Source organism: Lepidochelys olivacea (assembly GCF_965140295.1).
Source record: "Lepidochelys olivacea isolate rLepOli2 genome assembly, chromosome: 3".
NCBI classification, from domain to species: domain Eukaryota; kingdom Metazoa; phylum Chordata; order Testudines; family Cheloniidae; genus Lepidochelys; species Lepidochelys olivacea.
Window position 1 is genome coordinate 107,956,044 of NC_140413.1, and position 24,944 is coordinate 107,980,987.

Below are 24,944 nucleotides of genomic sequence, written 5' to 3' on the forward strand. Positions count from 1 at the left end.
GCTCACTCTCACTCCCCTGTTCCTGCCCAGGACGCTCTGTCTAGGATGCTATCTTTCCCTGCCTGCAAGGCAGCAACTCCTCCCTCCTTGACCTCCAGGAAGCAACTGCCCCTGTTCTGCCCTGCAGCTCTTTTTATATGGGCCTGCCAGGTCCTGGTTGGCTGCTCCTCGCAGCCCCTCTCTTATTGGCTGCTTTTCGCACAGCCTTCTTAGGGCTCCATTAACTCTTTACAGGCCAGTGTGGGGCAAATTCCCCATCACAGGACTATTGTGATTTTCTAGTTTGGCTTCTTGCATAATGCAGGCCATAGAATTTCACCCAATACTTCCTGTTGAGAAACATAACTTCTGGTTGAGCTGGAACATCCCTTTTTAGAAAGACACCCAGTCTTGATATAGAGACTGCAAGAATCCCTAGGTAAGTGGTTCCAGTGATTAATTATACTTAGTATTAAAAATGTCTGCATTATTCCTATTCTGAATTTCACTAGCATCGGCTTCTAGTTACTGGATCTTGTTATGCCTTTTTTTCTCATCTAGATTCAGAAATTTTCTCCCCATGTAAGTATTTACAGACTGTGACCAAGTCACCTCAACTTTCTCATGGTCAGAATTCTTAGAGGTAGAATAACCATTCCTGTATTTTCTACCACCACCAGGAACTTTGTTTCCACTAGTGTACTAGCAGCCACTTTAACGGCTTGAGCCGTACTTTTTGTGGTGACAGCAGGACCTGACACCCACTCTACTCAGATTAGTCATTGATAGTGGCACAAATAAAATAGAAGTTCTTTTATTGAGGGTGAGCTTACAGTAAGCCCTTTTTCATGTCTATGTGTGTGGTGTGGGTGGGTCAAGTAAACAGCTTCCCTTTTTGCGTGGTATCAGTAGGAGCTGCCCACAATTGTGGCCCCAGCATTAATGGTAGTACACAAGGCATGCATTACTTCTGTTGACATGTATCTTAGTTCTGTTGATTTCGCTAATAGTCATCTAATATCTAATTTAATTAGGGATATGGTCGGGTCAAAAAAGATGTTTTTACTTAAGTGTTTTTTGGAATCTGAATTTCTTAGAGATGAATAAGGTCAGTTAAACTACTCAGAGCAGCTTCCTTACATGAGGTAGTGATTGCAAATAATTGTAGAGAATGCAGGTATATGTATCTTACACACACACATGCACACACATACACATGTAAACCTAGTAGAATAATTGCACACAATGACACAGATACCATCAAGATAACACACAACTAATTAAAATCACCCCTCTATGTCTGTAAACTTAGTGGGTGAAGCATCCTCTGTAACTCATCTTCTTTTAGCTTGGAACCCTCCAGATGTGAGAGATAGGTTGTCTGATCTTGATAGTCGCTGAAGTCAGTGTGGTCTCGGCCAGAAAGGAGATATGAACTCCTTCTGGAGATTTTGGAAAGAGCCTCACAGATGAGAGAAATGGTCAGTGGTCAGGCTGCCTGTCGGGGACAGTGAGGTTCAATTCTCCGCTTGCTGTGAGACCATCATCAAATTCCTTAGGCTCTCTGTGCCTCAGTTCCCCATCTGTAAGACAGTAATAATGTCATTTCTCTTTCTCACAGGGTTATTGAGAGAGCCTATGGTAATGGGAGGCACATAAGTACCATAGCTAGATAATTTGTTTAGACTTGTTTCTCTCCGTAGGTCAGGAACTTTGGGAAGATTCCTACATTTTCCTATGGATAAGAACATAAGAACAGCCATAAGAACAGACCAAAGGTCCACCTCGCCCAATATCCTGTCTTCCGACAGTGGCCAATGCCAGGTGCTTTAATGAGAATGAACAGAACAGGCAATCATCAAATGATCCATCCCCTGTCGTCCATACTTTCTGCATAATAGAGATTTGTGAAGATTCAGTGGGAGCAAATGGAGCACTTACCTTAATACATGCCATATCACACCATGTTCCTCAAGAGGATCCTTGGGAGCAGAGACAACAACAAAAAAGGAGGGAAAATAAAACAAAAAACTTGCTCCCTAATCCATGGGTGGTAAAGTCAAGGGGGAGCTAAGAAAAGAGCTTCTGGCTGCCTGTACTCTTGTTGCTGCTGCTGCTCTTTAGCCTACATTTGAAAATTCGCTAACACAGGGAGCCTGTGACAGAGGAAGAAATAGAACTCAGGACTCCTGACCTCTGTTCTGAGCCTCAAGCATAAGTTTACACTTCCTTCCTCACTCCAAATAATGCACTTGGCCAATTGTACAACACAATTCATGGGTGAAAATTGCCTTCTTGAATCATCTTATGTCCTGATGCATGAGATTTGATATACCTAGTAATTCCTGACCCAGCTAATGTAACTGAAACCTTGATTATAGTTCTCACAAATGTCTACTCCTTTCTTGAATCTTGCTATAGACGCTCTCTTCTTTCTCTCTTTCTAAAGCTAATTCCATTAGAAGTAATGTAATCTCCTGGGTCATCGCATAATGCCCAATGTTTAACTGAAGTGCAACAAGTGTCACTGGCAATGTAGGCCTAATACAATAAGTAAGAGTGTGTGTTTGTTTTTATGTATTATCTACTGTATTTTTTCTTACTTTAAAATTTAAAAAGCTGAAATCATTTAAGCCCTCTTCTCCTTTTCATTAAGCAATTCAATTGTGTCTTCATTTGTAGCTAATACATTCATTGCTTACTGCTAAAGAGTACTGGAGCAAAAGAATACAGGGAAAATTCATTTTACCTTGACCAGGCATTTAATTGCCTTCTAATGGTCAGAAATAGTGCAGCATTAAATAAGATGTGGCAAAACTCACCTCTGTAATCTGAAAGGGGAATCTCATTTCCTCCCTGAAGACCACTGTTGCGTAATTTGCAGCAGTCACATGCACATCATAGGAAGTACCATTTTTAGAACCAGGGGAATGAACTCATGAGTTTATTCCATTCCAAGCTCTGGAACCAGTTTGTTGTGTGACCTTGGGAAAGTTGTTAAACTTTCTATGTCAGCTCTCCCATTAATAATTACCCACCTCAAAGTCCCTTTTCGGGCTTCCTGATGGCCTGAGGCAGGAAGGGTAAGCAGGAGCTCTTCAGAGCACTGAGAGAACACATGCTACTATTGTGATTCTATATGGCACTCTCACGTAAGAGGCAGGGGAGAAACCTCTCGAGTGGGGCTGCAGTGGTAAGAGAGTTCTTGCCATGCAGTGTTTACAGTCTAATTTGAATAACATGCTGTATTGCATGCACTCCCTTTTGCCTTTGTTTGTTGTATCAGTGATCCATTTACTATGATTCAATTCTTTACAATGTATTTGAACTTTGCATGCCGCATTTCATGTCAGACTGATAGCTTGCTTTACATTTAGAATCCATCTTAAAATCTGTGTAGGTTTGGCCTTAATTAAAGTGGAGGGCTTTTGCGGGGAGAGAGGTGAGAGGTGAATGATTTTTTTCTGGGACTATACATTTACATTTGACAGCTGTATTTTCCGACACATTGGCACTCCTATGCAGCATACAGTAGAGTTTAACAGAGCAATCGACAGCAGAAGCAGTAGCAACTGCAGCAGGCCTCAGTAGCAGGCTGTTTCATACTTGTGGGGAAAGTGAGTCTGGAAATTGATTTGGGACTCTTTCTGTGGGTTGTTGAGGGGCCTAAGTGTACCACAGAGGTGACACACTTAATCTCCAGGAGGGAAGAGGAAAAGGAAGTTTGACTGCATCACTAGACACAAGGCCCTGTCATTCAGCTGATGGAGCAGCACTGATGACAACTCTAAAGGGATCTGTGTCTGCCTTCGTAGTTGGAGGTGAGGTACCAAGAGGATGGCTGATGACAGGGATGGGATGGAGGGAGATTTTTCTAGTAGGTAGGACGAGTGGCAGGGGCTGCTCTCATTATCCTGGGAGAGCTGGAGTTAGCACAGCTCTGTGCAACAGCAAACTCCAGCACAGCTGGCAGAAAGGAGGACTTAAACCGCACGATGAAAAAGGGACAATCTAAGTTCAGTTAAAACTAGTCACCCAAAATGTTCATTTAACTCACAGTGTAGCTCAATATAATATTTAGCTTGTAAGGTTTTTGGCCTAGAGTCTTGTTGTATGTATTGTATTTACCAATGCCTGTCACAGTAGGACTCGGATCCCAATAAAGGCCTCTAGATCCTTCTGTAATGTTAAGTGTAAGACTGTGTCTGAATGAGCTCTCCCCTGCCATCTATTGATGAACTGGGAGAAGAGACCTAAGGAGCAGATCATATTTGCATGGACACACCTGTTTTGCCTTGGTGATCATCAGACAGACCTGTTTTGCCAAAGTGTCCAGTTCTAGCTATTTTGGATTAAAATTCACTTTAGTCTTGAACGCAGGGGTAATGAAATGGTATTATCCTTATTGTATGACTAAAGAGCTGCAGAACTGTACCTAACATGCCCTAATTGAAGGGGTCACCCTAACTGGAAACTCACTCACTAACTGAAGCCCAATTCAAGGGACAGTCAGAGGGGATGGATGTGGGTGTTTCTGTCTGGTGCTTTGGAGTTTGTTTAAAGTGTATTAGGTATTCTTTGACCTTTCTTTAGTGCTTAAAAACAAGCTGATCAGACTCACTTTGGAGTTCTTGTTTCTGTTCAGTGATCACTAGAACTGGAATCACTGATGAGGGGGTCTAGGAAGCTGAACCTTAGACCTTATGTGTGAAGTATGGTATTGAAAGACAATGCAGAGTATACAATAGCAGTGAGGTACCCTATTACCTGGTGAAATTACTAAGAACTAGGCTAAGTGGGGAAACAGCACAACACAGCATTGCAGCTACACACGGAAGTGGCAGTGAGCAGTGACAGAGGCAACTCTGATAGTAGTAAGCAACAACAGCAGAGCCATTGCTTGACTCCCTTCCCTTTCAGGAGTAGGAGGTGAATCCATGTGAACACATCTATGAATTCTGGGATTTCGCTGACTTCAGACAACCAACTGTGAGTGGGGTGCAGCCAAGGGAAACGAGAATGACATGTTAAAGGTATATTAACCTTTCAGACTTTTCTTTTATTATACAAGACTCAGTGCTTGTGAGTAGGGAATCACAGAATCATAGGACTGGAAGGGACCTCGAGAGGTCATCTAGTCAGGCATTTGTCACTGACAGGCATTTGTCCAACCTCCTCTTAAAAATCCCCAATGTTGGAGATTCCACATCCTCCCTAGGCAATTTATTCCAGTGCTTAACCACTCTGACAGTTATGAAGTTTTTCCTAATGTCCAACCTAAACTGCCCTTGCTGCAATTTAAGTCCATTGCTTCTTGTCCTATCCTCAGAGGTCAAGAGGAACAATTTTTCTCCCTCTTCCTTGTAACAATCTTTTATGTACTTGAAAACTGCTATCATGTCCCCTCTCAGTCTTCTCTTTTCCAGACTAAACAAACACAATTTTTTCTATCTTCCCTAGGAGGTCATGTTTTCTAGACCTTTAATCATTTTTGTTGCTCTTCTCTGGACTTTATACAGTTTGTCCATATCTTTCCTGAAATGTGGCGCCCAGAACTGGACACAATATTCCAGTTGAGGCCTAATCAGCACGGAGTAGAGCGGAATAATTACTTCTCATGTCTTGCTTACAATACTCCTGCTAATACATCCCAGAATGATGTTCGATTTTTCTACATTGTTGACTCATACTTAGCTTATGGCCCACTCTGACTCCCAGATCCCTTTCCTTAGTACTCCTTCCTAGGCAATCATTTCCCATTGTGTATGTGTGGAACTGATTGTCCCTTCCTAAGTGGAGTACTTTGCATTTGTCCGTATTAAATTTTATCCTATTTACTTCAGACCATTTCTTCTGTTTGTCAGCTCATATTGAATTTTAATCCTATCCTCCAAAGCACTTGCAACCCTTCCCAGCTTGGTATCGTCTGCAAACTTTATAAGTGTACTCTCTATACCAATATCTAAATCGTTGATGAAGATATTAAATAGAACCAGACCCAGAACTAAACCCTGTGGGACCCCACTCGTTATGTCCTTCCAGCTTGACTGAACCACTGATAACTACTCTCTGGGAATGGTTTTCCAACCAGTTTTGCACCCACCTTATAGTAGCTTCATCTAGGTTGCATTTCCCTAGTTTGTTTATGACAGAGTCATGCGAGACAGTATCAAAAGCTTTACTAAAGTCAAGATGTACCATGTCTACCGCTTCCCCCCATCCACAAGGCTTATTAACCTGTCAAAGAAAGCTGTCAGGTTGGTTTGACACTATTTGTTCTTGACAAATCCATGCTAACTGTTACTTATCACCTTATTATCTTCTAGATGTTTGCAAATTGATTGCTTAATTATTTGCAACATTATCTTTCCGGGTACAGAAATTAAGCTGTCTGGTATGTAGTTCCCCGGGTTGACCTTATTTCCCTTTTTATAGATTGGCCTTTCCTGTCTTCTGGAATCTCTTCTGTCTTCCATGACTTTTCAAAGATAATTGCTAATGGCTCAGATATCTCCCCAATCAGCGCCTTGAGTATTCTAGGATGCATTTCACCAGGCCCTGGTGACTTGAAGACATCTAATTTGTCTAAGTAATTTTTAACTTGTTCTTTTCCTATTTTAGCCTCTGCTTCTACCTCATTTTTACTTACATTCACTATGTTAGATGTCCAATCACTACTAACCTTCTTGGTGAAAACTGAAACAAAGAAGTCATTAAGCACCTCTGCCATTTCCACATTTTCTGTTATTGTTCCCCTGACCCCCCAATGAGTAACGGGCATACCCTGTCCTTGGTCTTCTTCTTGCTTCTAATGTATTTGTAGAATGTTTTCTTGTTACCCTTTATGTCTCTAGCTAGTTAGATCCCTTTTTGTGCCTTGGCATTATTTTTTTATAGTCATCTTTTGTAATTTGACCTAGTTTCCACTTTTTTTTAGATAATTGAAGATCTTCCAGTTAAACCAGGGTGGTCTCTTGCCATACTTCCTATCTTTCCCTTTACTTCCCTTTCTGTTGCTCTTCCCTTTCCTGTCTTTCCTATGTGGTGGGATAGTTTGCTCTGTCTGATAGTGACCACTCCGAGATGCTTCAGAAGGAATGAACAGGACAGAGCAATTTATTGAGTGATCCATCCCCTGTCATCCAGTTTCAGCTTCAGGGAGTCAGAGGTTTAGGGACACCTAGAGCATGGGATTGTGTCCATGAACATCTTGGCTAATAGCCATTTATGGACCTATCCTCCATGAAATTACCTAATTCTTTTTTGAACCCAGTTCTACTTTTGTCCTTCACAACATCCCCTGGCAATGAGTTCAACAAATTGATTGTGCATTATGTGAAGAAGTACTTTCTTATATTTGTTTTAAACCTGCAGACTATTAATTTCATTGGGTGACCCGTGGTTCTTGTGTTGAAGGGGTTACACTAGATGACCCTTGTGGGACCCTCTAACCCTACGATTTTATGATTCTGTGAACATTTTCATAATCACTTTCTCCACACCATTCATGATTTTATTGACCTCTGTTATTCTCCCCCCTCTCACCCCGTTATCTCTTTTCTAAACTGAACAGTCCCAGTCTTTTTAATCTCTCCTCATATGGAAGCTCTTTCTTACCCCTAATCATTTCTGTTGCTCTTCCCTTTACTTTTCCTAATTCCAATATATATTTTTGGAGATGGGGCGACCAGAACTGCAAGCAATATTCAAGTTGTGGTGTGCCATGGATTTATACAGTGGCATTATGGCATTTTCTGTCTTATTATCTATCTTTTTCCTAAAAGATCCTAACATTCTGTCAGCTTTTTTGAGTTCTGGGCAGATGTTTTCAGAGAGCTATGCATGATGACTTTAAAAATTTTCTTGAGTGGTAACAGCTAATTTAGACCCATCATTTTATATGTGTAGTTGGGATTATGTTTTCCAATGTGCATTACTTTGCGTTTATCAACACAGAATTTGGTCTGCCATTTTGTTGCCCACTCACTCAATTTTGTGAGATTCCTTTGTAACTCTTCATAGTCAGTTTTGAACTTTGCCTAATTTAGTATAATCTTCAAATTTTGCCACTTCACCATTTACTGCCTTTCCTAGATCATGTATGAATATCTTGAACGGAATAGGTGACAGTACAGATCCTATGGGGAGTCCACTATGTATATCTTTTCTCTGTGAAAACTGACCATTTATTACTGCCCTTTGTTTCCTGTCTTTTAACCAATTGCTGATCCGTGAGACGACCTTGATATCGAGTCCATTCCCCCCTTAATCAGATAGTTCTCAGTTACCTCATATTAGACTTAATTCACTAGTTCCTTTTTAGGGTTTGCCAACCAGCAGCCATAGGTTCATGATCTTTGAAAGTGATGGTGTTTTCAATACTCATTGAATTCCAAAGTGGAGGGTGCTCACAACCTAATAGGAGTGAGAATTAGTTTTTTAAATGACAAAGTTTAATAGGGTATTTGTTACAGCTATTCACATCTCTCTGCATACATATAGAAAGTAACATTTGTCATACTGTTCTGTAGAGAAAGAGGAAATACACAGCTGCTCTTTGACCTCTCCATGGTCAGAGCTCACATACAGAGATGATTAAATGATCTAGACAAGGATCTGTCCACGACCTTCACAGCTATACACAGGCACAGTTCTTTGATGTGAAAGTATCCCAAGGAAATTTAAGGGAAAATTTGTTAGTCAGCTAATAAATCCTGTCTAATCTTTTTTCTCTTTCCTTGGTTAGTAATCCAACTATTTTTCAATCTGAGATCCAAGTGGAATTAAAATAGTCATATTTGCAAAAGAGAACAGGTAAAGATTTTAAAATTCACTGGACCTCTTTATCTCTTGCTATTTTTCTTCCCCAGTCCACTCACTCGTTGAGGGAATAAAAGCATCTTCACTGATTCACTCTTTATTATTCATGGCCTGTGATTAGTGTGTGTTTTAATTAATATATTTTGCAGTATTCATCCAGCATTATGCATGAGTTATGAAGTGAGCTGTAGCTCATGAAAGCTCATGCTCAAATAAATTGGTTAGTCTCTAAGGTGCCACAAGTACTCCATTTCTTTTTGTAAAGTAATCAAATTGCCCAATTTTGGTAATTTTTATCTTTCTCCTTCCTGAGAAAGTTTTCCATAAGCAGGGCATTCCATACCTTTCAGGGACACTTGCCCAGAGTGAGAGCAAGGAAGATAAGCAATGAAGATGCAATGGAAAGTCTACTGGCAATCAGCTGAACATAAAGATCAATATTTTTTGAAGGACAGACTTTGTCCACCCCAAGGAAAGTAGCAGACATACTAATCAGTATAAGGAAACCAAGGATCGAGCTGCTTTGCCTAGATATTGTGGTTCCACAAGACTGTACCTTGCGGCAATCCCCCCACACATGTGTAAATGTTCCCTCTACCATGTTACAGCACCAGCAGTCTGTAGCTCTACATCATTGCTCCCTTTCAAAAGTCTTCTTTGAACAAAAGAGCTAGAAGAAATAGTATTAAATATATTGCCCTGGAGCAGGTAATGATGGTGATACCAAACATTTGTGATCCTTCAGCTAAACCAGCATCCGAATCACCATCCAATTAATCTTCTTATTAAAAGTTAATGGCAGCTGTTACAGAAGACAAGAAATAATAATACCAATTTGTGTTCCCCTGCAAAGAATGTGGGGGAACAAAGGAGGGGTTTGCTCTATAATTTAAAAAAATCACAATTTCTGGACATGTGCTCATTCTGCAAACTTCAGATCCAAATTTCCAGAGTTTATGGCTGATTAGATTCAGGATTCACTGTTTTCTGCTCTCTCACACTGTATGCACTTTCAGCTTTCTACAACTGTCAAGTAAAACAATTCCAGCCCTGCAGAACGATGAGTGGAGAAAATCCAGTACGTCTAATACAAGACTGATCTTTGTTATGACATGTACTGTGTCTTCTCTTATGAGGAGAGATGGGATGGTGCATATGTGTCATAACAGAGGGATCATCCATCATGTATTCTTCTTCTCACATAGATGTGTCTATGTATGTAATATATATGAGAGAGAGGAAACACTTGGGCTGGAAGGGACCTCTTATGTCATCTAGTCAAACCCCTTGCAACATGGCAGGATTCATTTAATTATCCCTTAACTTCTCTGATTGACGATATTTTTTTAACCTTGAATCTATACAATGAAGGTGATCTCACAACCTCCCTTGGCAGCTTATTCCATTAAGCCTAACTGTTCTTATAAAGTTTTTTTCTATTATTTAACATAAATTTTCCCTGCTGCAGTTTCCCTGTAAACCTATTATTTATCAGTCAACAAGGACAGAGCAAGAATAATTGGTCCCTGTCCTTTTAATAGCATCCCATAGCATATTTAGTCAGATATCATGTCTCCCTTTAGTCCTTTTTCCCCTAGATCATTTCTCAAAGGCCTTGTTTTCTAAATGCTTCATCATTTTTGGTTTTTCACTGAACTCTCTCCAATTTGCCTCTCATTTTTCAGCTGTGGTGCCTGAAACTCAATGTAGGACTCCAACTGATGCTTAATAAGCACTAAGTAGAATAGAATAATTAACTCTTATTTTAGATTTATTACTCTTAATACACTCTAATAAATTGTAGCATTTTTCTGGGTGAAAGCGCTGCATCTTCGCCTCCTATGCAGTTTATCATCTACTACACCCACAGTCCTTCAGTCACGTTACGCCTACCCAGTAACCCCCACGTTTTTCTATATTTGTGCATGTGATTCTTCCTCCCTATATATAAACCACTTTACTTATGACCTTATTGAATATAATTTTATTTCTTTCATTGCAATTATCAAAGCTATTAAGATGGCTCTGTACGTATCCTTCAAAGAATTCACAGTTCCTCTCAGCTTCATATCAGCTGTGAATTGAATTACTGTGTGTTCCTTTCTATCCCACAAAGCAGCTAATGAAAATATTGAACGGTAATGGATCTAGAATGGACCCCATGCAGGGTCACACTTGACACTCACCTCAAGATGACACTGACCCCATTAATAATTGCTTACAATATTGGGCTTGGTTTAGCCAACTGGATATCTATTGTACAGTATTTCCTCTGATCTGCATCTCTCTAATTTCACTGGGAGTGCCTTACTAAAGCTAGACGCTATTTCTGCCACTTTTACTTTATTCACTAAGGGCCAGATTCTGATACCCTTACCCATGTTGAGTAACACCTTATTGCAATTTACTTGTTCCTTCCTAAGATGTTGCTGCTAATCAGCTGAATCTAAGCTTCCAGCCATACGCTTATCCTATCAGAGGAACCAATCAAAGTCCCTATCAGACAGATTTCTGAGACATACAGAGTGCAGAAGACTTCTAAGTGGACTGAATAGCTCAAGGGAGTTTTCTAGCTTGCTGCAGAAAACCAAAATCTATGTTTCCTTCACTCTGGGGAGCTGTGGAGTAGGTTAGGTGAAGAGGGGAGAAAAGTGTATGTAGCTGAGATTCCAGACTACAATGTTATCAAAGGTGGCAGAAATGCAGCACATGGGAGCCCCTATGTGCTCCTAAAGAAAAATATGGATTCCTCTCAGGCATGGCTTTAGGGGTCATTTTTCTTTTAAAATAGGTAGTTAAAATTTAGAAAGTGAAGCCTCTTTATTCTGATTGTTGTAAGGAGTTATGACTCCAGCCTGGATCATGTGCTAATGTTGAGGAGTCATCCCATATGGGGGATGGTCGTACAATTCTTGGGGGCATACTTTCCTTTGGCAGACCTTTTGCTGATGGTGGTGAAGGCAAGACCTTGGCCCAGTGGCCTTTTCCCCTAGGCCAGTAGTAAGCAGAGAAGAAAAAAGAGCAGTACAGGTGTGTTCAGTACGATGTCAATAGGAACTGAAGGGGTTTTGAGAGTGTGCTTGTATGTACTAGAATGTACTTACCTCCCCATTTTTTATGAAGTTGTAAAGACTAGAATCTTACTTGTGTGATGTGTTAATAATAGTGATATGCTCAGAATAAAACCCTGGATTTGGTCACCTTTCATTTTTGTAACTCAGTTAGACTTATGGGGTTAAGCACCTCTGAAAACCTGGTCACTTTGCCTAAATATAGACTCATGTCCATAATTTTAGGCATTCAAGTCTGAAAATGTTGGCCTGAATAGCTTGGGTCTGAAAGAGAGGCTAGGCTCTGAGATTAATCTGATAAACTTGCATTCCTTCAGAATCACAATTCAATGGCCTTGGAGACAAATGGACAGAAATATAGGTGCCACCCATCTGCCATTTCTGAACATTCACTATTAAATGCTTATAGTTTTCTGTTGTTATTACTACATAGTGCCACACTTCGATATAAAAGTTATACAACAAACAAATCGGATGAACTCTGAGTTTTTGCAAAAAGAAAAGGAGTACTTTTGGCACCTTAGAGACTAACCAATTTATTTGAGAATAAGCTTTCGTGAGCTACAGCTCACTTCATCGGATGCATACTATGGAAAGTGTAGAAGATCTTTTTATATACACACAAAGCATGAAAAAATACCTCTTCCCACCCCACTATCCTGCTGGTAATAGCTTATCTAAAGTGATCACTCTCCTTACAATGTGTATGATAATCAAGGTGGGCCATTTCCAGCACAAATCCAGGTTTTCTCACCCCCCCCCCCCACACAAACCCACTCTCCTGCTGGTAATAGCTTATCTAAAGTGACTACTCTCCTTGAAGTGAGCTGTAGCTATGAAAGCTTATGCTCAAATAAATTGGTTAGTCTCTAAGGTGCCACAAGTACTCCTTTTCTTTTTGCGAATACAGACTAACACGGCTGCTACTCTGAAATCTGAGTTTTTGGTTGCCTATTACAAACTTGTTATTAATTAGGGATGCTATTGAGCAAGCAGAGACCTTTTCTATTTTACAGTGGCGTCTTTCATGCTGTATGGCATTTTGAAAGAGAGTGAGGGGGGATTGTGGGCCTGGATCTGCATATGTCCTTGCACATGCACATATGTGTCTATGGGCTTTGTAAATCATCCCACAATATCCTGTACTTAATCCTATTCTTGTGAATATATATCATACTAACTGTACGAATAAGAAGAAAAATGATGAGCTGTACAAAATATGCTTTGTAGTTTGGCTTTCGGCATGTTAGCTTGCAAACATCAGACACTATATGTATTTAATCTTGTTCTTTGTAATGCTGAGCTGAAGATATGTAATCTGAATAAACTATGCCAAAAATAGGGGGGAAAGGGAATGGGGAGGGTATTTTCATCTAAAATGAACTTCAAATTGTTACTCATAAGTGCTATGGACAAACAGAAACAAACTTCCAAAAATGGCTTCTCTTTGTGTGTTCACAGCTTTCTGTTTGCAAACCAAAAACTGCACACTCAAAAATGCCCACCCTAATTAGGTGCCAACGCATTATTATTTTCAGAAATTTGAAACTGGAGCTTGTGCTTTTGAAAATGTTACCCTGAGGTAATTGTCTAAATGGGTTAGGCAGATGCAAACAGTATCACCTCCGTGCATAAGTAATAGTAAAGATCTGATCCAAAGAATGTTGAAGTCAACAAATATCTTTCTATTAACTATAGTGAACTTTGAATCTAGCCTTAATTGAGGCTGGTTTTGAAGTTCTCTGGAAAATTTGACCCACGGTTCCATACACTGGCTAAAAGTATCCAAGCATGATTCTTCTGCGAATGAATGAACCAGGTGAATGATGAATCGATCATGTTGTTAGCATTTATTGGATGTGAGGTTAATTTTGGTTTGGCAATTCAGATTAATCTGGGTGAACAGATTATCTGTTTTAATTCGAGTAGACTAAGATGTAACAGTGTCTGAAATTGAGCTGTGTCATTGAAGACTTGTAACAATTTACTATGACAATGGAGAGGAATTAAATTTTGCTTACTAGTGTAAAACCTAATGGTATTACAGTAGACCTACTTGCCCCAACAAATATCAGGCCCAATTGTGCTAGGTGCTGTATAGAAACATTATGATAGACAGTCTTTGGCCCCAAAAAATTTCAGTCAAAATAGAAATGACAAAAAAATGGTGGGAGCATGAAAGTATTATTTTTCCTGTTTATGGATGGGGAACTGAGACACAGAAACACTAAGTAACTTGCTGAAGGTCACACAGAAAATCTGTGGCAGAGCCAGAATTTGAAGCTAAATCTCTTGAATCTCAGTCCAGTCCTTTAATCACAAACCAATAGTCCTTCCCTAAACAGCCCTTGATTTAAAAAGATTAATGCAAATTAGGGCTGTCAATTAATAGCAGTTAAATCACGCGATTGTCTCAAAAATTAATTGCAATTTAAAAAATTAATTGAGATTAATCACAGTTTTAATCGCAGTTAAACAATAGAATACCAATTGAAATTTATTAAATATTTTGGACGTTTTTCTACATTTTCATATACATTGTATTCTGTGTTGTAATTTAAATCAAAGTGTATATTATTTTTATTACAAATCTTTGCACTGTAAAAATGATAAATAGTATTTTTCAATTCACCTCATACAAGTACTGTAGTGCAATCTGTTGTGAAAGTGAAATTTACAAATGTAGATTTTTTTTTTCATACCTGGCCTCAAAAACAAAACAATGTAAAACTTCAGAGCCTACAAGTCCACTCAGTCCTACTTCTTCTTCAGCCAATCACTAAGACAAACAAGGTTGTTTACATTTACAGGAGATAACACTGCCCTCTTCTTATTTACAATGTCACCAGAAAGTGAGAACAGGCATTTGCATGACAATTTTGCAGCCGGCATTGCAAGGTATTTACATGCCAGATATGCTAAATATTTGTATACCCCTTCGTGCTTAGGCCACCATTCCAGAGAACATGCTTCCATGCTGATGACACTTGTTAAAAAAATAATGTGTTAATTAAATTTGTGACTGAACTCCTGGGGAGAAGAATTGTATGTCCCCTGCTCTGTTTTACCTAAATTCTGCCATATATTTCATGTTATAGCAGTCTCAGATGATGACCCAGCACAGGTTGTTCATTTTAAGAACACTTTCACTGAAGATTTGACAAAACGCAAAGGAGGTACCAATGTGAGAGTTCTAATAATAGCTACAGCACTTGACCAAAGGTTTAAGAATCTGAAGTGCCAACCAAAATCTGAGAGGGACAACATGTGGAACATGCCATCAGAAGTCTTAAAAGAGCAACACTCAGATGCGGAAACTGCAGACCCAAACCACCAAAAAAGAAAATTAACCTTCTTCTGTTGGCATCTGACTCAGAGAATAAAAATGAATATGCGTCGGTCCGCACTGCTTTGGATTGTTATCAAGCAGAACCCATCATCAGTAGGGATGCATGTCCTCTGGAATGGTGGTTGAAGCATGAAGGGGCACACAAATGTTCAGCATATCTGGCACGTAAATACCTTGCAATGCTGGCTGCAAAAGTGCTGTGAGAATGCCTGTTCTCACTTTCTGGTGACATTGTAAATAAGAAGAGGGCAAATGTAAACAAACTTGTTTGAGCGATTGGCTGAACAAGAAGTAGGACTGAGTGGACTTGCAGGCTCTAAAATTTTACATTGTTTTATTTTTGACTGCAATTTTTTGTATATAATTCTACACTTGTAAGATGAACTTTCATGATAAAGAGATTGCACTACAGTACTTGAATTAGGAGAATTGAAAAATACAATTTCTTTTGTTTTTTACAGTGCAAATACTTGTAATCAAAAACAGATATAAAGTGCACACTGTACACTTTGTATTCTGTGTTGTAACTGAAATCAATTTATTTGAAAATGTAGAAAACATCCAACAATATTTAAATCAATGGTATTCTATTATTGTTTAACAGTGCAATTAATCATGATTAATATTTTTAATTGTGTGATTAATCATGATTAATTTTTTTAATCGCTTGACACCCTTAATGTAAATATTTCTAGGGAGGGTATTCGATACCATCCAGAATGCAGCTACCTGATTTCTAATAAATATTAAAAACACACATGTACTGATATTTGCTTATGTTTGACGTTGTCATTTTTCATATAGCATAAAAAGGTCTGCAGTAAAGTTCCTAAAGCTTGTTGAAACTTGTAGTATACTCTTCAAAGAAAGAAGTATCATTAAAAGGAAGCATTTTTTCTTAATATAACCAAGTATAGAAACCTATAAAAATATTTCTGAATAGGCAAAAGTATATATTTTCCCCAAATGATAACCCTTTCTGTGAAAATCAGCTTCTCTCTGAGCATGATACTTTATTAGCCTATCTATAATTGATATAAAAATAGAGCTAAGAAATCACTTCTCTGCTGCCTTTTGAGTCTCTCTAGGCATAGTTTCTGTGACAAAGTCACCCTTTTTTCAGTCTCAAACTCAAAAAGGAAGCTCTTTAAAATAGTGAAAGTAAAATTAAAATGATAGTGATTTGCCATTTGTAAAAAACTTTTAATAAACATGAATGTTTTTCAAGTGTTTGTTATTCCCAAACTTTCTAGTGAGCTACTGTGGTATTTTTGGATATGATAGCTATATTCAGTACTGTACATGACTGTTGTCAAATGTACTGACAATTCCTCTGTCAGTGAGAGTTTGTGTCTTGTTGGTTAGGGAAGCAGATGCCTTAGGCATGTTGAAACTGAGAAATTATATTCCCCTAGGAGGAAGGCTCTGAGCAATTATCTCCCAAGTACAGATGGGCAAACTGATTTGATTTAAGCTTGTTGGTGTCTATTCTTCTCATGTATAAATACTACAGCATTGTTGTTGTTTATCAAGTGCTGACAGTGAGGTCTGCCTTGGTATAAGACAAAGATACATGGTCCTTACCCCACTGATTGACTTCCATGGGATTAAATATATGTTTAACTGCTTGGCTGAATTGGGACCTTACTGTCTCCATAGACAGAAACAAAGGGGATAATTTCAATTTACAAATAGAGTTATTGATTAAAAGATAGGCACAACAACCCAGTTACAGCATATTTACTGGCATGGGGAAGCATTGCTGGGATTTTCAGAAGAGTGAGGGGTTTTTATGTAAAGATAGACTCTGAAAGAAGAGAGGGAACTGTAATAGGGAGGTTCTTCCAGGTATAGCGGCAGAAGAAGAAAGGTATGAAGACTACAGTGGGAGAAGAAAGTGAAGAAAGTAGTGAGGCAGTTGTATGAGAGGAGCAAGCAGAGCAAGATAGAAATGTGGTAAGAAAACCAAAGAGTTATTTCTTAAGAAAAATGTCTTGAGGAGACATGTCGAATGCTGGGTGAATAACAGGTAGTAGAAGACTGGCAGTAAATCAATCTTTTCTAGACTTTACAATGTATAAGCAGCCTACTTTTACTCTTTCTGTAATCTCCCTGGTGAATTTTGCCTCCCAGGGTTCCATTTTTCACTTTTTGGAAATAAGCAGCAGAGTTTATTTTCCCCTATATTGATGTGTTATGCACAATATACCCACCCAAAGAATATCTATGCACCTGCCTTGGAACAGAACTCTGTGAGTTACTGTAAAAATGATGACTTCAGTTTTGTCCATTAGGTATTTTGTTGACCACAGAAGGAAAGAGTAGAAGTGCCTCTTTCACAATGAAAAGGAGGACTTGTGGCATCTTAGAGACTAACCAATTTATTTGAGCATAAGCTTTCGTGAGAGCTACAGCTCACTTTTCCACTGAATGCATCCGATGAAGTGAGCTGTAGCTCACGAAAGCTCATGCTCAAATAAATATGTTAGTCTCTAAGGTGCCACAAGTACTCCTTTTCTTTTTGCGAATACAGACTAACAAGGCTGCTACTCTGAAACCTTTCACAATGATTAGTGGAAAGGGACTGTCTGGCTATATAAAAAATAAGCAGTTTAACAACAGTAACTCAACAAAAATGAGCTGTACATTGAACCTAACATTTATACTTTTTTTCAGTGTACATTATACTGAAAATGAATAAAGATGAGCAATGAATGACCCTCAAACACTGAACATGGAAAAAAGAAGGAATAGGAAAATTACTGCTGCAACTCCCTTTTTCCACTTAAGTGAGTTTGATATTCCTCTAGCTATTATTTGATTTGGGTTGTGAGAGAAATGGGTAATATGCAAAGAGAAGCCCAATGTGAAACAGAGAATAGCAAAGGTGGGAGAAAGGGAATAAACTGAAGAAATTAATAATTAGAAATTATGGGCCAAATCCTGGCCAGACCAAAATTGATTGGAATTTTGTCAATGACTTTACTGAAAACAGGATTTAATCCTAAATCCACATAAGGGGGAAAGTTTTCAACTGTAGCCTTTAAATGTATAGCTGGAAACATGACACAAACCTTTTTGTGATTGGAAGTTTACAAGTAGTAATTTTGCCCCTTGTAAGGCTGATTCAGATTTTGTGAAATCCATTGAAAGACTGTCCTTGACTGTGTGGGGAATTGGGTAGCATGTCTTAATTTCTTTGAATTCTTTTCTTCTTTCACTTTGCACATAGGTTATTCCTAGTGTACTTAATTTTTTTTTTCATTACTTGCACAATGGCTAAATAGAATAATATCCTGTCATGCCACTTAATTTGAGCAAGAGTGCCAGTCTGCATATGTTTATTTCATTTTCTGCAATGACCTGAGATACGCAGCACATATGTAAAAATAGAATCAAATCCTTTAAATAATTTATCGTTTTTAAAAATATTTTAATCATGTAGTTTTAAAAATAAATGTAACACACATGTAAAGAAAAATATACTAAAATGGAATCATAGAATCATAGGGTTAGAAGGGACTGCAAGGGTCATCTAAACTAACTCCCTGCCAAGACGTAGTATTTGTTGTGGCTAAACCATCCAAGACAGATGGGTATCCAGGCTCCTTTTGAAAACCTCCAGTGAAAGAGCTTTCACAACCTCCCTAGGCCCATCTGTTCCATTGTCCTACTGTTCTTACAATTAGGAAGAAGTTTTTCCTGCTATGCTGTAGTTTGAACGCATTGCCTCTTGTCCTGCCCTCAGTGGCAAGAGAGAACAACTTTTCTCTGTCTTTTTTATGGCAGCCGTTCAAGTATTCAAAGACTGCTATCCTGTCCTCCCTTAATCTCCTCTTTTCCAAACTAAATAGACCCAATTCCTTCAACCTTTGCTCATATGGCTTGTATTCCAACCCTTTGATCATCTTTGTCGCTCGCCTCTGGATGCTTTCCAGTTTCTCTACATCCTTTCTATACATTGATGACCGAAACTGGACACAGTACTCCAGCTGAGGCCTAACCAGCACTGAGTGGAGTGGTACTGTCACCTCCTGTGACTTGCATGCTATGCCTCTGTTAATGCAACCTAAAATTACATTTGCCTTTTTTGCAACAGCACCTCATTGTTGACTCATGTTGAGGTTGTGATCCACCACAACTCCCAGGTCCTTCTCAGCAGTGCTGCTGCCAAGCCAGTTATCCCCCATTCTGTATTTATATATTTGTTTTTTCTTCCCTAAGTGTGGCACTTACATTTATCTTTGTTGAATTTCATTTTGTTGTCTGTAGCCCAATTCTCCAATTCATTAAGATCCCTCTGAATTTTAGGTCTATTCTCCAAAGTATTGGCAACCCTCCTAACATTGTGTTGTCTGCATATCTGATGAGTATGCTTTGTATTCCTACATCCAGGTTATCAATAAACATGTTAAACAACACCAGACCCAGAACAGATCCGTGTGAACCCCCCTTTAAACTTCCCTCCAATCTGACATCTTTCCATTAATAGGTAGTCTTTGTTTGTGGAATGAAACAGTACTGAACCAAACAAAACACAACAGATGTGTAGTCATGTTGCTTAATGCACTACAGGAAGGCTCTTAGATATTGTTGTATGGAGTGAGCTCCTTTAGCTGAGCCTGACGACTAGCCAGCCCTTCCTCCATGCAGATTAGTGATCTCAGCTGGGTTGCAGTAAGACTGCCTGATTGGCTGGCCCACTTGATTGGCTGAAGAGAGTCAGCAGGCCTGTTTTAAGCATAATAGCAATATGCTGGATGTTCAGCTCTTATGCCTGCACCTATGATCATTACTGTGCTTGGCTTGCTCATGACTCCAGCTCTGACCCTCAGCTTGACTCCAGTTTCCTGACTTTGACTCACCCCTGGCTCCTGATTCCTGCTCCACCCTCTAGACATGACTGCCTGCATCCTGCTTGTGACAGATACTATGGTGATTTAGCTCAGTATAAAAATCTATATAGAATAGAATAGAATACTAATAACATACAAAAACCTTTAAAGGACCATTTTAATGTAAAATCTGGAAGTTATTTGTTCTAGAGACAATTGGATTAAATATGCATCTGTTACTGTTTGTGTTTGTGGCAGAGCAGGGCAGGAAGAAACATGACAACACACAAAACATTCTTCAGTTCACCTTGAAAACTCCTCTTCTTAAGTTCCCCTAAAAAAAACGAGGAGTGTAGAAAAATCAAAAGGAGTGTAGAGTACCAAGCACATAGTAGATGATGTGATGCTTTTAGTAACTTTATTTTCTTTGCTATTCAACATATAGTCAGATATCTGAAGATGTCCGCTGTGACAGGTTGGGTCACAGAAACCCCCTTGGGACTGCCACCTGATGTGCTGAGATTACCTCTAAGCCCATTTTCCCTGGCATCTTGGGACTTCAGTACTCTGCCTGATTGTGCCAGACACATTAGTCTGCTACAAACACAGACCAGGTGTGAACCACGTCCCCCCAAAACTGCAGGCTTAACTGAAAACAGCTTAAGAAGTGCTCCTGTCTCCAACACCCAGACACCCAGTTCCCAATGGGATCCAAATCCCAAATAAATCTGTTTTACTCTGTATAAACCTTATACAGGGTAAACTCATAAATTGTTCGCCCTCTATAACACTAATAGAAAGATATGCACAGCTGGTTGCTCCTCTGGGTATTAATACTTGCTCTAGGTTCACTAATAAGTAAAAAGTGATTTTATTAAACATAAAAAGTAGGATTTAAGTGGTTCCAAATAATAACAGACAGAAGAAAGTAAATACCAAGCAAAATAAAACAAAACACGCAAGTTTAAGCCTAATACAGTAGGAAACTAAATGCAGGTAAATCTCACCCTCAGAGATGTTCCAGTAAGCTTCTTTGACAGACTAGACTTCTTCCTAGTCTGGCTCCAGCAATCACTCACACCCCAGTAGTTACGGCTCTTTGTTCCAGTTTCTTTCAGGCATCTCTCTGGGGTGGAGAGGCTATCTCTTGACCCAGCTGAAGACAAAATGGAGGGGTTTCCAGGGGCTTATATGGTCTTTCTCTTGTGGGTGGAAACCCCTCTCTTCTCCTGTGTAAAATCCTCTCAATAAGATGGAGTTTTGCAGTCACCTGGGCAAGTCACATGTTTATGAATGATTCAGCTTTTTGCAGGCCAACGCCATTGTTTACATGTTAGTTTGAACGTTTCCAGGAAAGCTCAGATGTGGATTGGCATCTCCCAAGGTCCATTGTTAGCTAAGTACTCCCAATTACTTGAATAACCCCTTCACACTATATTGACCAAATCTGCCTTATGTGCTTCCTACAGCAAACACTTTAAATACAAGCATTGAGCCAATGCTCATAATTTCAGATATAAAAATGATACATGAATACATTCAGTAGAACATAACCTTTGCAAAGCTAACATAAAACATATTCCAGTTATGTCATATTTACACTCATAAGGATATTTCTATAAAGTATTATGGGATGCAACATCACAGTCATTTTTCCAGAGTCAAATGATTAAGGAAGACCAAAAGGGATCATCAAAGATCAGTGAGTCAAGGAACACTTCAAAGGGGCAAAACCACAAGAAAACATTACCTGCACAATAAGATCTTTTAAGGGCTGGCTTCCACTTGCCTTGGCTTTGAAAAAGGGATCAGCCTAAAGCAGCTGAGTATACTCATACTTTTAGTTCATGTTGTAGGCATTTTGTCAGCTTGCCACAACCATCTAGAGCTGTCATGTTGCCTTTATTAAAAAAGAAGCATATCAAATAGCCTCTCATCCTGAGTCCCTTCTTACCATTTCTCTTCTCATCTTTTATTTTGTTAAAACATGTTTAATTCTGCACTCAATTTGTGAGGCAGACCTTCAATCAGGGCAAAATATTATCCTCCTTGAATTTCCCCCTTATTTTAAATGTTACAATTAAAAAAATATTGAGGTAGTAATTTCTTTTTCTGAATGTGGCTTTTGCACAAGTGCAGAGGGGGAGCAACATACTAAACCAGTGGATCCCCTGTATTCAGTGGGAAGTCCACACTAGACCACAGAAATCCCAGGTCATCACTATAGGGAGCACTGTTCTCTGGGCACATCCCTGAGCCTCTCCTTGCTCCAGGTAGTATGGTCTCCTATTAACCCTGGCCCCAGTACCTGGACCCTCCCCATTGTTCCAATAAAAGGTGCATTGAAGGTGCTACGGCTAGTTCCATCAACAGTCGCACCGCTGGGGATTTCTAGTAGGAAAAGTGTTTGGCTCAAGGGAGCAGTGTCTGCTCCCTAGTTTTTCTCACACACCCCTGCCTGACCGAAGCCTCCCATTAGTTCTGTAGAATACCTACACAAAAGTGGTGTTCATGGCCTCTAGAAGCAAGAGGGGATGTGCCACTGAGGTGTAGTTCTTCCTTTCAACACCAATACTGGAGGAGAACATGTGGTCTAGAGACTCCTAGCCTTCTTTTTCCATTTGAACTGCGTAGTAGAAGCTATATGAAAACAACAGTGGATTAATTGACATTATTCGAATGAGTTAGCTATTGATAATGGTTGTTGTTTCAACACCCATAGGGAAAAAAATTGCCACTTCACGAGAAAATTGGCTCAATTTCCCCCAAACGTCTCTGACTTTGCAGTGCAAAAACTTATTTCTAGGATGAAGCGATCTCCCATCATGTTGCTGCCTGGAAATGAGCCCCTAATTTAGTCATTTTTCCTTCATATATCCACTTTACCTAGAGACAAAGAAGTACTAATGGATGCATTGACAGACTGCGGCATCTAAACCACCATATATTCAGCTCAGTGGGGTTTTCCAGCCAAGGAACAGATAGAGAAACACCTCTAAAAATCATTGCACCGGAACAATGCCACAACACTTTTGTTTCAACATATCAAATACTTAGGTAAGTTCTCTGTCTTCCCTTGTCTTCTTCTCAAGGTCATCCGAGATTCTAGACTTGGCCAGATGGGTGCGCGCACACACACACATACACAACTCTGACGAGCAATTGCTGGTGAGAGGACACTAAATTGCACATCAAAGGACAGATCCTCAGTTGGCGTAAAGATATGTAGCGTCACGGGCTTCAGCGCAGCTATGCCAATTTACAGCAGTGATATTAGCTGCTGCTACTAGAGGCCCGAGCTTGTCAATGGCAGAGCATGTAAAGGGGAGCTGAAAGAGAATAAATTTTCCTCTTCCCTGCAGGAGAGGAGAGAAGAATCCCTTGGTTGGCCTTGATCTTGCTCCATTCCTCTGCATTTTGGTTGCGGGAGAGAAAAAACCCTTCGCAGCAGCAGCAGCAACAAAAATATATAGAGATGTTGGAAGTAGTCCAGTCACATTTTTCTCCAAAGCCACTGTTCAGATATTTGTGTTTCAGGAATGTTTTAAATGATCTAATATGTACTAAAAAATGTCTGCAGAATCTGCTACTGTTTAGTGTAATAAATGACATCAATAATGCATGTATTGACACAACATATGAACGTGGAACGTACCTGCCATTAAATCCAGTGTGAATGTTTCCAGGTAGATGGCGACACCCTTGAAAATGTTTTATGAGATCCTCTTCCGGCATGCATTTTTAAAATTCTGTTTCAACATGAAAACAAACTTTTTTGAGATATGCCTTAGTGTTTAAAAAAAAGTGTAAAGGTAATCGCATATTAGGCAGCTTCTTAGCCAAGTACAGTCTGACACTTTTCACCATTGGCTCAGCTACAGCAAAATTAAACTTTGCCAAATCACAAAAGGCCTTAACATGACAGAATAAAGCAAGGGAATGTTGATTTGCCTTGGGCATTTTGTTTAAACTCCTACAGTAAGTAGCTCTTGTAGTACTTAAGGATTTCAAATGCTGTCATTCAAAGCACACAGTATTCTAACTCATTTGTTGAGAAGAGATTCTCTTGATGGGTCTTGGAACTTAGTAAGAAATACATACATTAAAAAGCAGGGGGAAGAAAGGAAGATATGGATATCCAACCTGTTAAAATAAAAATTGATCCTCAGAATAAAATCTGTTTGTGCCCTAAAGTTCCTAGTGACCATATATATTTCTCACTGTGCACTATAGTTTGTATCATAAAAGGCCATTATGTTTTTTCCTATTTGTAGACTGAGGGCTTGTCTTCACTACTGGGGTAAGTCAACTTAAGTTACGCTACTCCAGCTACGTGAATAACATAGCTGGAGTCGGCGTAGCTGAGGTCGACTTACCCTGGTGTCTCTCTGGTCGACTTACCTTACTGTTCTCGGGGAGCTGGAGTACCAGAGTTGACTGGAGAGTGCTCTGCTGTCGATTTAGCGGGTCTTCACTAGACCCACTAATTAGATACCCACTGCATGGATAGCAGCAGCGTTGATCTCCCCGGTAGTGAAGGCAAGCCCTGAGTCTTCCCTGAAGGGTCTTTTCAGTGTTTATTTTTAAAATGTGGTGTCTTTTTATGAAGGAAAAATAAATGATTTCATACACATATTTTAAAAAGGAAATAAAATACTTGTTTTCTCTGTTTTGTTGAGAAAAACCAGAGCATTCAGAATTTAAACAACACAATTTCCTGAAAAGTTCAAAAAAATAATTCAGAAAAATCTTTCATTTGTTGATTGACTGTTTTAGAAAACAAAACATAAACTTCCCAAATAAACAACAAGCTCCCACAAAGCATTTATTCAGTGTTTCTTTGCAGCTCTATTACTACCATAGATAAGTGATTAGTTTGTATTTGTTTGC

At 39.3% G+C, this 24,944-nt stretch overlaps 1 long non-coding RNA gene across 3 annotated transcripts; it reads left to right on the plus strand.

Annotated features, from left to right (window-relative positions):
- Nucleotides 1-3,038: 3,038 nt before the first annotated feature.
- Nucleotides 3,039-24,729, plus strand: LOC311518708. Of its 3 annotated transcripts, none has more exons than XR_014711087.1 (5): nt 3,041-3,062; nt 4,900-5,012; nt 17,896-18,008; nt 22,945-23,111; nt 23,417-24,729. It is a non-coding gene; the product is annotated as an uncharacterized lncRNA (long non-coding RNA). The 3 variants fall into 3 exon arrangements; XR_014711088.1 differs by lacking the exon at nt 3,041-3,062 and adding an exon at nt 3,647-3,800; XR_014711086.1 differs by lacking the exon at nt 4,900-5,012 and having other exon boundaries at nt 3,039-3,062; nt 23,417-24,727.
- Nucleotides 24,730-24,944: the final 215 nt, after the last annotated feature.